This window comes from Babylonia areolata, chromosome 6 (genome assembly GCF_041734735.1).
Source record: "Babylonia areolata isolate BAREFJ2019XMU chromosome 6, ASM4173473v1, whole genome shotgun sequence".
Taxonomy (NCBI): Eukaryota; Metazoa; Mollusca; class Gastropoda; order Neogastropoda; family Buccinidae; genus Babylonia; species Babylonia areolata.
In genome coordinates, this window is record NC_134881.1 from 23,720,770 (window position 1) to 23,735,372 (window position 14,603).

Here is a 14,603-nt window from a genome sequence, read left to right on the forward strand (position 1 = left end):
TTTTTTTAGTGTGTGTGTGTGTGTGTGTGTGTGTGTGTGTGTGTGTGTGTGTGTGAGAGAGAGAGAGAGCGTACTGGGGTAACAGCAAATGCTATGGAACACATGTTTCATTTGTTGGTAGTTGTGATAACATGTGTGTGAGATGTGTTATGTGCCACTGGTTACCTTGTTCAGACAAAGTGGGAAGACACATGGAAATGTGGTTAATGGTTAGAAAACCCTGGGAGCATGGAGAGTCAGTCCTATGTGCAGTGATGGCCTAGAGGTAATGCGTCCGCGTAGGAAGCGAGAGAATCTGAGCGCGATGGTTCGAATCACGGCTCAGCCGCCGATATTTTCTCCCCCTCCACTAGACCTTGAGTGGTGGTCTGGACGCTAGTCATTCGGATGAGACGATAAACCGAGGTCCCGTGTGCAGCATGCACTTAGCGTACGTAAAAGAACCCACGGCAACAAAAGGGTTGTTCTTGGCAAAATTCTGTAGAAAAAATCCACTTCGACAGGAAAAAACAAATAAAACTGCAGGCAGGAAAAAATACAAAAAAAATGGGTGGCGCTGTATTATAGCGACGCGCTCTCCCTGGGGGAGAGCAGCCTTAATTTCACACAGAAAAATCTGTTGTGATAAAAAGAAATACAAATACAAATATGTTGAAGCACATGGTTTGCTCTTCACCAGCGACAGACTGAACTTGTTAATTATGATTTCCATGTAATTGTGACAGTGAAGCTGCTTCATGATGATAGGAGTTGTTAAGCACTGAAAGTTGTCAGTCGCATGCTTGCATGGTATTTTATGTTACCAATTGTTGGTGTGGGATAAGCAATCTGGAACTTTTATTTTTATTTTTATTTTTTACATAGATCTCCTTGAGAAAATTGTATTGCTGAACATGTGATTGATGGTGCCAAGATAAGTGAAGAAATGCTTAGGCTGATGGCATATTGATGTTTGTATGGTGTGTCCGCATTTTTTTTACATTTATTTGCTTATTTATCATCATTGTTGTCTTTTTTATTTATTTATTTATCTTATTATTATTATTATTATTATTATTATTAGTTATTCATTTATTTATTTTATTATTATTAAAAAAAATAAATTATACTATTGTTATTTAGTTAGTTATTTAGTTATTCATTTATTTATATATTTATTTATTTATTTATTTTATTTTATTTTATTTTGTACGATTATAGTTGACTTCATCAAGTTTTTGCGCCTTATACATATTATTATTAGTAGTAGTAGGTCTTTTTTTTTTTTTAATGTATTTATCCTTTTTTTTTCTCTTAAGGCCTGACTAAGCGCGTTGGGTTACGCTGCTGGTCAGGCATCTTGCTTGGCAGATGTGGTGTAGCGTATATGGATTTGTCCGAACGCAGTGACGCCTCCTTGAGCTACTGAAACTGAAACTGAAACTGTAGGGTGGATCTGCCTTGAGACTAGTGATGTCCAGCATTATTGTTTTTGACCTGGACTTTCGGTTGCGTATGTGTTCCAGGTGTGCTGTTCTGTAGTAAAACACCTCATAAAAGCCACTCCATGTGGTCCTGTTTTGGTGTGAAGAGAGTGCGAACCTACCCAGTTTCAGTTTCACTTTCTCAAGGAGGCGTCACTGCGTTCGGACAAATCCATACACGCTACACCACATCTGTTGAGCAGATGCCTGACCAGCAGCATAACCCAACGCGCTTAGTCAGGCCTTGAGTGCATGCTTACATATTTGTGTACCTATGAAAGTGGATTTCATTTTACGTAATTTCGCCAGAGGACAACACTCTCGTTGCCATGGGTTCTTTTTCAGTGCGCCAAGTGCGTGCTGCACACGGGACCTCGGTTTATCGTCTCATCCGAAAGACTAGACGCTCAGTTTGATTTTCCAGTCAAACTTAGGAGAAAGGGCGAGAGCGGGATTCGAACCCACACCCTCACGGACTCTCTGTATTGGCAGCTGAGCGTCTTAACCATTCTGCCACCTTCCTCCCTTAACCTACCCAACCCCCGCTATCCCCTTCTTACAGTTATTTCTGGGGAAGCAGCTGGATGTTTAATATTTGCTTTTTTTTTTTTGGTTTACCATAGAGAATCCGCTTTAGAGTTATTTGTTGTTGTTGTTGTTGTTGTTGTTGTTTCTTCCTGTTTGCAGGTTATGTTGCCTTGAATAAATAATATTGCTTTTTTCTGTTCTACATTTGTTCGGACTTTAAATGTGTGTGTGTGTGTCTGTGTGTGTGTGTCTGTGTGTGTCTGTGTGTGTGTGTCTGTGTGGGCAAATGGTTTTCCTGAGGTGCATCTGTCTTGTCATCCTCTGCTGTCATGCTGGCTCTTTCTGTTCCCCCCCCCCCTCGGGGCCGCTAGGAGAAGAGAAGATACTGGCTGTCTGTATAGCGATGCTATTTCTGGTTGTTTTTCTTTTTGTTGTGTTCGTGTCTGCGTCTGTCTCTCCATGTGTGTGTGTGTGTCTGTGTGTCTGTGTGATTTTTTGTTTTTCTTTTGTTCCGCGTGTCTGTGTCTGTCTGTGTCTATGCCTGTCTGTCTGTAGCCGTAAAGTGCGTCTGTGTGTCTTTCTATCTGTTTGTGTCGTCTGTCTCAGACTCTGTCTCTGTCTCTCTCTCTCTCTGTCTCTCTCCTGTCTAAGACAGTAGCTGATCCAGCGAGAAAGTGCATGTTGACGTGTATAGATCTGATACTCTCTAGCCGCCCCCCCCCACCCCGCCCCCAGACCCCTCCCTCTCTTTCTCTCTCTCTCTCTCTCTCTCTTTTTTTTAATTTTTTTTTTAGTATTACTATTATTATTACTACTACCTTTTTCTATATTATAATTATTATTCATTTATTTATTTATTTATGTAAGCTTATCTATTATTTATTCCCCGTTTTTTTTTTTCTCAAGGCCTGACTAAGCGCGTTGGGTTACGCTGCTGGTCAGGCATCTGCTTGGCAGATGTGGTGTAGCGTATATGGTTTGTCCGAACGCAGTGACGCCTCCTTGAGCAACTGAAACTGAAACTGAAACTCTCTTTTTCTCTGCATTTTCTCTCTCTCTCTCTCTCCCTCTCCCTCTCTCTCTCTCTCTCTTTCTCGCTCTTTCTCGCCTTTTAGTCCCTCTTACTCCCTCTCTCTCTTTTACTCTATTTCACTCTCTCTTTCTTTTTCTCTCTCTGTATCTGTCTATCTGTTTATCTGTCTGTCTGTCTTTCTCTCTCTATTTCTCTCTTTCTGTTTTTCTCGCCCTTTCTTCCATTTCTTCTCTCTTTCTTTCTCTCACTCTTTCTTTCCCCCTCTTCCTCTCCTTCTGTATCTGTCTCTCTGTGTCTCTGCCTGTGTCTGTCTGTCTGTTTGTCTGCCTGTCTCTGTCTCTCTCTCTTTCTCTCGCTCTCTCTCCTCTTTCTTGCCTCTGGGAACTGGATGTAAACAAGCATATGCATGCTTATTCCACTTCTGTCATTAAAATGCTTCTCTGTCTGTCTGTCTGTCTGTCTGTCTGTCTCTCTAACTCTGATGTCTAAGAATACTGAAGTTTGTTCTTGATGATATGACCGCTTATTTCTTGTTGTTTTTCTTACATGATCATACGTATGTACCCCTTCATGATGGGCAATGGCCTATACATGAATAAATTATCAGTATCCGTATCCCCTTCTCTCTGTGTCTCTCTATGTCTCTCTGTCTCTCTATCTGTCTCTCTCTCTCTAATAAATACGACGCAACAGGTATTTGTGTAACCCTTCATAGGGGCTATGGCTAGTGAATAAATTATCCGTATCCGTATCTCTCTCTCTCTCTCTCTGTGCCTGTCCGTCACACACACACACACACACACACACACACACACACACACACACACCGTCCGCTTAGATTCTTCACTGAAGTATCCGTATTCATATCCGTATGCCTCTCACTCTCTCTCTGTGTCTCTCTCTGTGTCTCTCTCTGTCTCTCTGTCTCTCTGTCTCTGTCTCTGTCTCTCTCTCTCTCTCTCTCTCTCTCTCTCTCTCTCTCACCATGTGTGCTGACGATTATCGCCGTGTCCACAATCTCTATTGATTTCCCCCAGTGTTCGTGTCTTTCCTTCAGCCTTAGTAAAGTTGCTCGGACACGTTTCTTTCACGGGGCTTTTGCATGCCTGTGTGTGTGTGCGTGTGTGTGGGGGTGGGGTGGGGTGGTGGTGGGGTGGGGTGGGGGGGGGGGGGGTATGTGTGTGTGGGGCTGGATATGAATGCGGCGGAGTGGAAAGGTGAAGATATGAATGTGGATGTTTATTTGTGTGTGTTTGTACGTTGATGGTGGTGGTGTGTGTGTATGTATGTGGTGGTGTTGGTGGTGGTAGTGGTGGCAGTGTGTATGTGTGTGTGTGTGTGTCTGTGTGTCTGTGTGTGTGGTTGTGAGTGTGTGTGTGTGGTTTTGTGTGTGTGTGTGTGTGTGTGTGTGTGTGTGTGTGTGTGTTCGCGCGTGCATGTGTATCGTTGCCTGTCTAGCTTTCTCTGTCACTTTAGCTCCCTGCCCGTTTATTATTTGTATTTCTCTTTTTTTTTGTCACAACAGATTTCTCTGCGTGAAATTCGGGTTACTCTCCCCAGGGAGAGCGCGACTACACTGACAGCGCCACCCATTTTTTTTAATTTTTTTTTATTTTTTCCTGCCTGCAATTTTATTTGTTTTTCCTATCGAAGTGGATTTTTCTTCAGAATTTAGCCAGGGACAATCCTTTTGTCGCCGTGGGTTCTTTTACGAGCGGTGAAGGCATACTGGAAACGGGACTTCGGTTTATAGTCTCATTCGAATGACTCGAGTCCAGACCACCAGTCACGGTCTAATGGAGAGGGAGAAAATACTGGCGACCACCGGTGTGATTCGAACCAGTGCGCTCAGGTTCTCTCGCTTCCGAGGCGGACGCGTTACCTTTAGGCCAACACTCTACTGTATAAGTGTGTTTCTGTCTTTCTTCCTCTCTCTGTCTGTCTGTCTGTCTGTCTGTCTCTCTCTTGTCTGTCTGTCTGTCTGTCTGTCTGTCTGTCTGTCTCTCTCTCTCTCTCTCTCTCTCTCTCACCCTCTCCTACAGCAAACAGCAATTGCCCAATGTGCGGCTTCGAGAAAGAAGATGAAAATCACCTTTAATTCCGAAACATCCGAAACAGATGTCCATTCACCACAGAATTGAGTCCCGTTAAATAACTTGACCCGCATGCAACACGTGCTAAAAATCGAGAACGAAGTAATGATAACAGCTATGTCAAAATTTCCTACTGTAGCACTTAACTGTAGGCAGAAAGCACTAGAAAATGGGCAGACAGTATAAAGAATCAAGTAAAATGTACGTGATGATATACAGTCGACTCCTTAATGCTAATGAATAAACGGACCCACTAATTATTATATAAGCAAATGAATTATGACCAAGGACAGTCCTTACGTTGTTTTTGTTGTTGTTGTTGTTCTTTTTCCCTACTCTTTTCTTGCACACAGTTGTTGCTGTGTGTGTTTCGTTGTATTTGTTCATTTAGTTTTTGTAATCCCCTCTTTTCAAAGGGCTGCAAATGCTTTTGACAATAAACCATCATGTCATCATGTCTCTCTCACCCTTTCTTCTTCTCCTTCTTCTTTCTGACCTCCTAGCTCCTTCACCACCATCTCTTTTCTTCTCTATTACTTTCCCTCCTCTCTAACCCCCACTTCCATCTTCCCAATCTCCCCCCCCCTACCCCCCCCCCCCCCCCGCACACACACACACACACACTCTCTCTCTCGTTTCTAAGCTTTTCTTCTCTGCCATTATCCCCTGTTGGCTTTGTGTCCGTCACCAGGACCCCCGAAAACGGAGTATGGCTGCCTACATGGCGGGGTAAAAACGGTCCTACACGTGAAAACCCACTCGTGTACATACGAGTGAACGTGGGAGTTGCAGCCCAAGAACGACGACTACGACGACGACGACGAAGAAGAAGAAGAAGAAGAAAAAAAAAGTTCGACACTAGGAGTGTTGATGCGTGAGTCTGTTCCGTCAGTGAACGATTTCTGTGGAACATTTCTCCGTCCTCGCGTCACGCACTCAACGCTGCTGCCTCTCTTACACTGTTTTTTTTTTTTCTTTCTTTCTTTCTTCTGCCTCATCATCTGCATCGTTTCAGTAGCATTTACTTTCACCACCGAGAGTCCGCCCCCCCCCCCCCCCCCCCCCCCCCCCCCCCCCCCCGCATACACAGACACATCCGGAGTACCATCACCGCCGGCAGTCCATAGGGAGGAAACAAATTATCAGTGCCGTTGGTTTGCCAGGATGCCACACACCAGAGGAGACCCTTCACTGCTGCTGAGTCACTTCGTTGGTGCTCACTTGTGTCTGTGTTCTGAATAAACACACGTTGGACCTACTAACCCACCCACCCCCACCCCCCCGGGCCCCTCCACTCCCCCCCAACCCCCCTACTGAAGACCATCATCGCTTAGTCGCAGAGCCAGACTGTGCGAGTGTCACCTCCAGAGGGGAGACCGCCACCACGTCCCTCTAACGACGGACTCCCATGAATCGGCCGACACTGAGGACTTCGTTAGGACCACTCAGGCCAAGCATCAAAGTGGAGGGGCATCGAGATTGAGATCATCAAGAGAGCAGGACATAAAAAAAAGCCTTTGTATCTGGGGCAGCTGTTTCTATATTGATGATGATGACGATGATGATGATGATGAATGATGATGAGGATGATGAATGATGATGAATGATGATGATGAATGATGGGTGATGATGATGGTGATGAATGATGATGAAAGAGGATGATGATGGTGATGAATGATTATGAATGAGGATGATGATGATGACTTAGAATGAGGATGATGATGAATGAGGATGATGAATGAGGATGAGGATGATGAATGATGATGATGATGATGAATGAGGATGATGGTGATGATGATGAATGAGGATGATGAGGATGACACAGCTATGGTGTCCATTTCAGGTGGAGGAGACACATGACGCTTCCTTAATCCCTGCGTTAACCAGGCCCGGGAGACACAGCCGCTTGCAGTGCTGGTCAGGAAGTTTGAAGAGCACGCCCAAAGACGCGTCCGTGAAATGGATGATGCTCAACTGTGTGGCCCCAGTCTTTCCATTGAAACCATTATCACACCTGACACTGCGTAGGAACCGGCCGCGGGCCGAAATACAACCTTCACTGGTAATCAGACCCGCTTTCTCCCAGCCGTCAGTCTGAGACGCAAACTAGTTCGCCACGGCGGCTGGTATTATTATTATTATTATTATTATTATTATTATTATCATTAGAATAGAATAGAATATGCCTTTATTATCAAGTGTACCGGGGTCACAAGGAATATTGGGGGTGGGGGGGGGGGGGGGTGGGGGGGGGGGGGGGGGGATAGTACATAACAAGGTATGAGGTATGAACATAAATCGAAAATCATACACAAACACAGATGCAGTAGAAATTAAGATACATACAAGTGCATATCAATATTAAAACTTGTGCATACTCACACATGCACACACTGCACACACACACACACATGCACACACACACGCACACACACACATGCGCGCACACACACACAAACTCACACACACACACACACACACACACACACACACACACACACACACGTTCGAACAGAAGCCGCATATTACATGTGGATGGGGCTGATGACTAGATCTTCAGGTAGATGGTTGTTTATTGCACATCAGTAGTAGTAGTAGTAGTAGTAGTAGCAGCAGCAGCCGCCGCCCTGGCAATAGCAGCAGTAGTAGTAGCAGCAGTAGCACTATCATCATCATCATCATCATCATCATCAATAGTAGTAGTAGATCGATCATGGGGGAATCTGTGGACAGTTTCCTTGGTCAATCACGGTGATATTTTGGGAGATGCTTTAGATTCAATCGCAGCCGCAGGGGTTCGAAACGAGGAGAGAACTGTTTGTACTTCCTGCACACCGTATATTTACAGAAATGACGATGAGGACTGTCCACATGAGCAGGGTAACCTCCAGTTGGGGATTGTGGTGGGTAATGGTTGTGTGAGTAAGTCATGCAAAATAATATGCGTGTGTGTGTTCGTCTTCAGTTTAACGTCTTTCCACTTGAAGTGATATTAGACACACGTGTGTGTGTGTGTGTGTGTGTGTGTGTGTGTGTGTGTGTGTGTGTTTGAGAGAGAGAGAGAGATGACAGACAGAGTGAGAGAGAGAGAAGGAGAGACAGGCAGACAGACAGACAGAGAGAAAGAGAGAGGCGGTGAGAGATAGGTGTATGTGCGACAGAGAGAGAGAGAGAGTATTCTTTTGTTGATAAAAAAAAATTCCGATTCCTCCAACATCCTCCCCCATGCTCCCTCACCTCCCCTTACCCCCTTAACCCCCCCCCCCCCCCCCCCCGAAATCCTGCCTCCTCCCTCCCCCCCCCTCCCCCATCCCCCACCCTTTCTGCCAAAACTCTTTCAGATCGATGAAGACTTATCAGAGAAGTAAAGTCTTGGAAACTTTCTTCCGTCAGGACTTGCACGACTTTCAAATTCGATCTCTCCTTGGTGCCGCCAAAGATTTTGTCTGCCATTGATTGCAAATGTCGTGGGTCTTATTGAGCCCCAAACCGAAATCCATACGACAAACACCGCCCCGAATGTCCAGCCACGGCCTCGTTATCCTCTGGTAATGTTTGGAGCCAGATAGGGCTGAAAGGGAAGACAGCAGACAGCCCAGTGTTTGGATGTGACGGAGCATCAGCGGCTCGACAAACAGTGTGTCCTCGGTGTTTAGCTAAAACCTATTACCTTCTTCCCTTTGGAGGGTTCAGGATAACGCTGGGAAGGTTTCATTATGTTCTGAAGGTTTCCGTGGACATTAAGCGCCAACTGGCTTCTTGAGAGAGAAAGTCCCTGTGGGGTAGCGGAAGGTTTGTCAGCAACGTGGAGATTTTACTGATGGGTTTAGGAAAAAAAACCAACCGATTAGTTACTTTCGAAGTTTATTGAGACTGCCCGCGAAAGCAGAGCGCTGGAATGGAATGGTAGGGTGGGACCTTGGGAGCGTCTCTGCACGGGTTTTAATTTGTCTCCATCTCCACCTCATCTTCCTCCTCTTCTTCTGATTACCCTGTTCGTTCTCATCTTGCTTTTCTTGTTCTTGGGACTTCTTAATCTTCTTGTTGTTCTTCTTGTTCTTTTTTTTCTTTTCTTCCTTATTCTTGCTGTTCTTGGTCTTGTTGTTCTTGTTTTTGTTGTCCTTGTTCTCGTCCTCCTAATTCTTCTTCTTCTTCTTCTCCTTCTTCTTCTCCTCCTCCTGCCACTTAAAGAATCACCAGTCACATTATCCATTGAACCCTCCATTGTGTCATGGAACCCTATGGAATATGGTTCTTTTTCTTGTCTTTCTGTTTTCCTTGTTCTTGTTCATGTCATTAATCTTGTTTTTTTTGTGTGTGTTTTTGTTCTTCTTGTTCTTGTACTTGTTGTTATTGTTATTGCTGTTGTTGTTAATGTTGTTGTTGTTGTTCTTCTTCTTCCACTCAAAATTTCACCAAAGTATCCATTGAAATATCAACTGTATCATGAAACCATATGCAAAAAAAACAAACAAAAAACAACAACAACAAAAACAAACAAACAAACAAAACAACTAAGCAACACACACACACACACACGCGCACACACACACACACACACACACACACACACACACACACACACAAACAGTGCAATATGTTTACAACAACAAGGTCAGTCACACTAAACGTTGGCAAGTCAAATAAACCAGTCCCACCAAAAACGTCGCGAAGTGAAACCATCGTCGCAATCACAGTCACGCCCCTCCTCCTTCTCCTCCTCCTCTTCTCCTAGAATGGAGTTGAGAAAGGATAAGGACAGGGCTTGTTGTTGTTGCTGATGTTGTTGTTGTTGTTGCTGATGTTGTTGTTATGGCTGTTGTTGTTGTTATTGTTGCTGTTGTTATTTCTGTTGTTGTCGTTGTTGTTATTGCTGTTGTTGTTGCTGATGTTGTTGGTATTGCTGTTGTTGTTGATGATGTTGTTGGTATTGCTGTTGTTGTTGCTGGTGTTATTGCTGGTGTTATTGCTGTTGATGTTGTTGTTGTTATTGCTGTTGTTGTTGCTGCTGTTGTTATTGCTGTTGTTGTTGCTGATGTTATTGCTGTTGTTGTTGCTGTTATAGTTGCTATTGTTGTTGCTAATGTTATTGCTGTTGTTATTGCTGTTGTTGTTGCTGATGTTATTGCTGTTGTTGTTGCTGTTATAGTTGCTATTGTTGTTGCTAATGTTATTGCTGTTGTTGTTGCTTATGTTATTGCTGTTGTTATTGCTGTTATTGTTCCTGTTGTTATTGCTGTTGATGATGTTATTGCTGTTGTTGTTGCTGATGTTGCTGTTGTTGCTGTTATTGCTGTCGGAGTTGCTGTTGTTGCTATTGTTGTTTCTGTTGTTGTTGTTGCTGCTGATGTTATTGCTGTTGTTGTTGCTGTTATTGCTGTCGGTGTTGCTGTTGTAGTTGTAGCTGTTGTTGTTGTTGTTGCTGCTGCTGTTGTTATTGTTGCTGCTGCTGCTGTTGTTGTTGTTGCTGATGTTATTGCTGTTGCTGTTGTCGTTATTGCTGTAGCTGTTGGTATTGTTGCTGTTGTTATTGCTGTTGTTGTTGCTGTTTCCATGGAAAAGGTTGTGGAAGACAAACGGGCCTTTGATGTAATTGTCACGTTGTCCGCCGACAAGGATCTGATTTCTCCCTTCGTTCCGAGAGATTGACAGCCTTTTGAAGGCACGGGGCGGAGCGGTGGCTTCTAATTGAAAACGATCATTGATCTGGTGCATCCCTGTCTGTCTGTCTGTCCGACTACTTCTCTACTCCCACCTCTCTCTGTCTCTCTCTCCCTCTCTCTGTCTTATTCTGTGTCTGTCTCCGTCTCTGTTTGTCTACGTCTGTCTCTGTCTCCATGCCTGTCGCAGTCACTCTCTCTTATTCTGTGTCTGTGTCTGTCTCTATCTCAGTCTCTGGCTGTTTGTCTTTGTCTCAATGCCTGTCCCAGTATATATATATATATATATATATATATATAAAACTGGAAATTAACAAACAATGAGGCCTGGAGATGAAATGATTAACAAACAGTAAAGAGTGGTAACTCTCTCCATTCACTAGGTACACAACTTCAGAGCAGTGCTGCTTACGCTACCGATTCAGCTAGCACATTGGTAAATAAAAGGTACATTCCAACTAACCCGAACTAAAAAGGAAGCGCCGGGTCTGTCCTTATACCGAGCATCTGACATGTGTGCACACAGCACCAAAGACAGAAAAAAATGTGCAAACACGAATAAGCTTTTATTCAAGACTGGCATAGCCTCTTTAATCCTGAACAAGCCACACAGAACACATGGACAATACAGAACAAACACATGTTGGACTACAGTTTTGACACTGTTTTCTTAATCTGGCCGCAGAAAAAGTTGGAGAAGTCCGATCACGGATTAATCCGTCATGTGGACAATACGGCCGCAATGCCGTCAGTAAACAGACACCAACGAGGTAAATCGTTTGCTTTTGCTATTTCAGTCGGGTGAATGATTCTTTCTTTTTTTTCTAGAAGGACATTCTCTCTCTCTCTCTCTCTCTCTCTCTCTCTCTCTCTGTGTGTGTGTGTGTGTGTGTGTGTGTGTGTGTGTGTCTCCTCAATCGGGAGAATGATTCTTTTTTTAAGGAAGGACATTCTCTCTCTCTCTCTCTCTCTGTGTGTGTGTGTGTGTGTGTGTGTGTGTGTGTGTCCCTCTCTTTCTCTCTCTTTCAGTTTGATGCTGAACAGGCATTTGATGTATTGCACTTGAAGGTGGTTAGCAATGCATTTATTTGTTTGAAAGAGAGCGCCCTCCTTCCTTATTGATTGGGTTAGACAGAGGTTGGAATAAAAGAGAGTTAGATACATGGAGAGGCAGAAACAGAGATGTGGACTACGCACACACACACACACACACACAGACAGCCAGACACACACACACACACACACACACACACACACACAAATACACGCGCGCGCGCGCGAGTGCAGAGAGACGAGTAAGTGCGGCAAGATTTCTCACAGCAGAAAAGAACAAATAAAATAAGTAATAAAAAACAAAAAACAAAAAAACAACAAAAAAAACAACAACCCTAAAGGCATCAGAGTGCAGTTTTCCACATTAAACGAATGGCTTCTCTCACTGTCTTCAGACTCGATACATCAACCACCAGTGTTAACACCCTGCATTCCAGCTGAATGCACCTGCAGACAGGGCAAACTGGAGGTAACGTGTCCGCCTAGGAAGCGAGACATTCTGAGCGCACTGGTTTGAATCACACCGGCAGTCGTCAGTAACACATTGGCCACAGACTCCCACTGCACTCACGCGCAGAAAGGTTAATTGCAGACATGGCATTTGACGAACGACAGATGATATACTATTTATGTGTGATTTTTCTTGTTTCTCTATCACCAACCGTGCCTCTGCCCTCTCTGTCTGTCTGTCTGTCTGTCTATCCGTCCTTTTTCTCTCTCTCTTCTCCCTGTCTCTCTGTTTCACTATCACTGTCTGTCGCTGTGTGCTCTGTGTGTGTGTGTGTGTGTGTGTGTGTTTCTGTCTCTGTTTCTCTGTCACTGTCCTTTTGTCTCCATCTCTCTTGCCTGTCGTAGAATTGAAATATACGACTCAACACTCACAGGCGGGTGAACACTGGTCAGGGGGAATTTCACTTCATGTTCTGAGACATGTATATCGCGGCTTCATTTGCAGTTTTGCACTTCTTATTGTTGCACAATGGCTCGTCACGTGCAAAGAAGACATCTATCTGAAGTTGAGATGGCCAGAGGAGTGGGGGTGCTGGAAACTGGGGAAACTCCGGGGCATGTGGCCGATGCCCTTGGGGTATCGCAGAGCGTTATCTCCTGCATGTGGAATCGCTATCAAACGACAGGTTCAGCATCTTGGTGTCAGTCTGGAGGGTCCGTGCACGATACTTCGCAAAGAGACAACTGGTATCTCGTGGTACAGGAACACCGCAACCCTTTCTGGAACGCCACCCAGCTGCAAAGTGACCTCCAGCACGCTACTGGACAGAGAGTATCCACTCAGACGATAAGGAGAAGGCTTCACGATGCTGGTCTAGACCTCCCGTGCTTCAGTCATCCGCATCCCCTTGACCCGGAACCACCGCAGAGCCAGACTGACTTGGGCCCGGACCATGAAGTTTGGACCTTAGCTGACTGGACTCCTGATGAATCCAGGTTTTTCCTGGACATGACTGATAGACGCAGGAGAGTATGCAGACACCCAAACCATCGATTCCAGGCAGCGTACGTGGATCAGCATGACCGCTAATGTGGGGGCTCCTGGATGGTGTGGGGCGGCATCTCTGTGCATGGGAAAACCGACTTGCATGTGCTGGGAAACGGCACTCTCACTGCTACCAGGTACCGGGGTGAAATTCTAGAGACCCATGTCAGACCCTATGCTCGGCACCAGACGTCATCCTTATGGATGATAATGTCCGGCCTCATCGTGCTCGTATCGTTGAGCAGTACCTCCAGGAGGAAACAATCCAGCGAATGGAGTGGCCGGCAAGGTCCCCAGACATGAATTTAGCATATTTGGGACAGACCCAGCCACTAAACCTCGCTGAACTTGGAGTGGCCCTGCAAGAAGAGTGGGACAGAGTCCCCCAGCAAGAGATCAGGGACCTGATTTGCAGCATGCACAGGCACTGCAGGGCCGTGATTCAGGGTGGTGGAGGTCATACACACTACTGACATGTCTTTTCATGTGCATTTACCAACACTGACTCAGATTTGCAGTAAATAGCGTTGTCATTCCAAACCCCAAATTTGCTTCATTTTGATAGTTGCCTTACTTTTCATTTTATTACCACGTCTATATGTGCAATCTTCCAGTGAAAGTGCGGTTTCAAGTTGACTACTGAACAAAGAATGCAATTTATCCATATTATTTTGAATAAAGTTGTGGTACTGTTCATTTTGCATTGTTGAATTTAATATCCTTAGCAAGTGTTGAGTAGTATATATGCTCACCATTACAATGGACAAGTGGCCTATCAAATACACCATGTAAACTAACTGTCTCTCTGCCTGTCTCCCAGTCTGCCTGTCTGTCTGTTTGTCTGACTGTCTCCCTGCCTGTCTATCTGTCTGTCTCTCTCTGTCTTTACCCTCTGGTACAAAGCATTAGCTAATGTTGCTGTCTCTTTTCAGGGGAAATTTGCAGCTTTGAAATAGGCCTGTCTACTTGCCTACCTGCCTGTCTGTCTGTTTGTTTGTCTCCCTACCTGCCTGCCTGTCTGTCCGTCTGTCTCGTTCTCTCTCACTCTCTATCTCACTCTCTGTCTGTCTGTTTGTCTGTCTCTCTCCTTATCTGCCTGCCTGTCTGTCTGTCTGTCTGTCTCACTCTCTATCTCACTCTCTGTCTGTCTGTTTGTCTGTCTCTCTCCTTATCTGCCTGCCTGTCTGTCTGTCTGTCTGTCTCACTCTCTATCTCACTCTCTGTCTGTCTGTCTTTACCCTCTAAGACACAGCATTAGATAGTGTTGCAGTCTTCTTC

At 44.9% G+C, this 14,603-nt stretch overlaps 1 long non-coding RNA gene across 1 annotated transcript; it reads right to left on the reverse strand.

Annotated features, from left to right (window-relative positions):
* Positions 1-44: 44 nt before the first annotated feature.
* LOC143282849 (uncharacterized) lies at positions 45-2,178 on the reverse strand. Its single transcript, XR_013055317.1, has 2 exons — positions 1,995-2,178; positions 45-1,581 (listed from the first exon to the last, which is right to left on the reverse strand). It is a non-coding gene; the product is annotated as an uncharacterized LOC143282849 (long non-coding RNA).
* Positions 2,179-14,603: the final 12,425 nt, after the last annotated feature.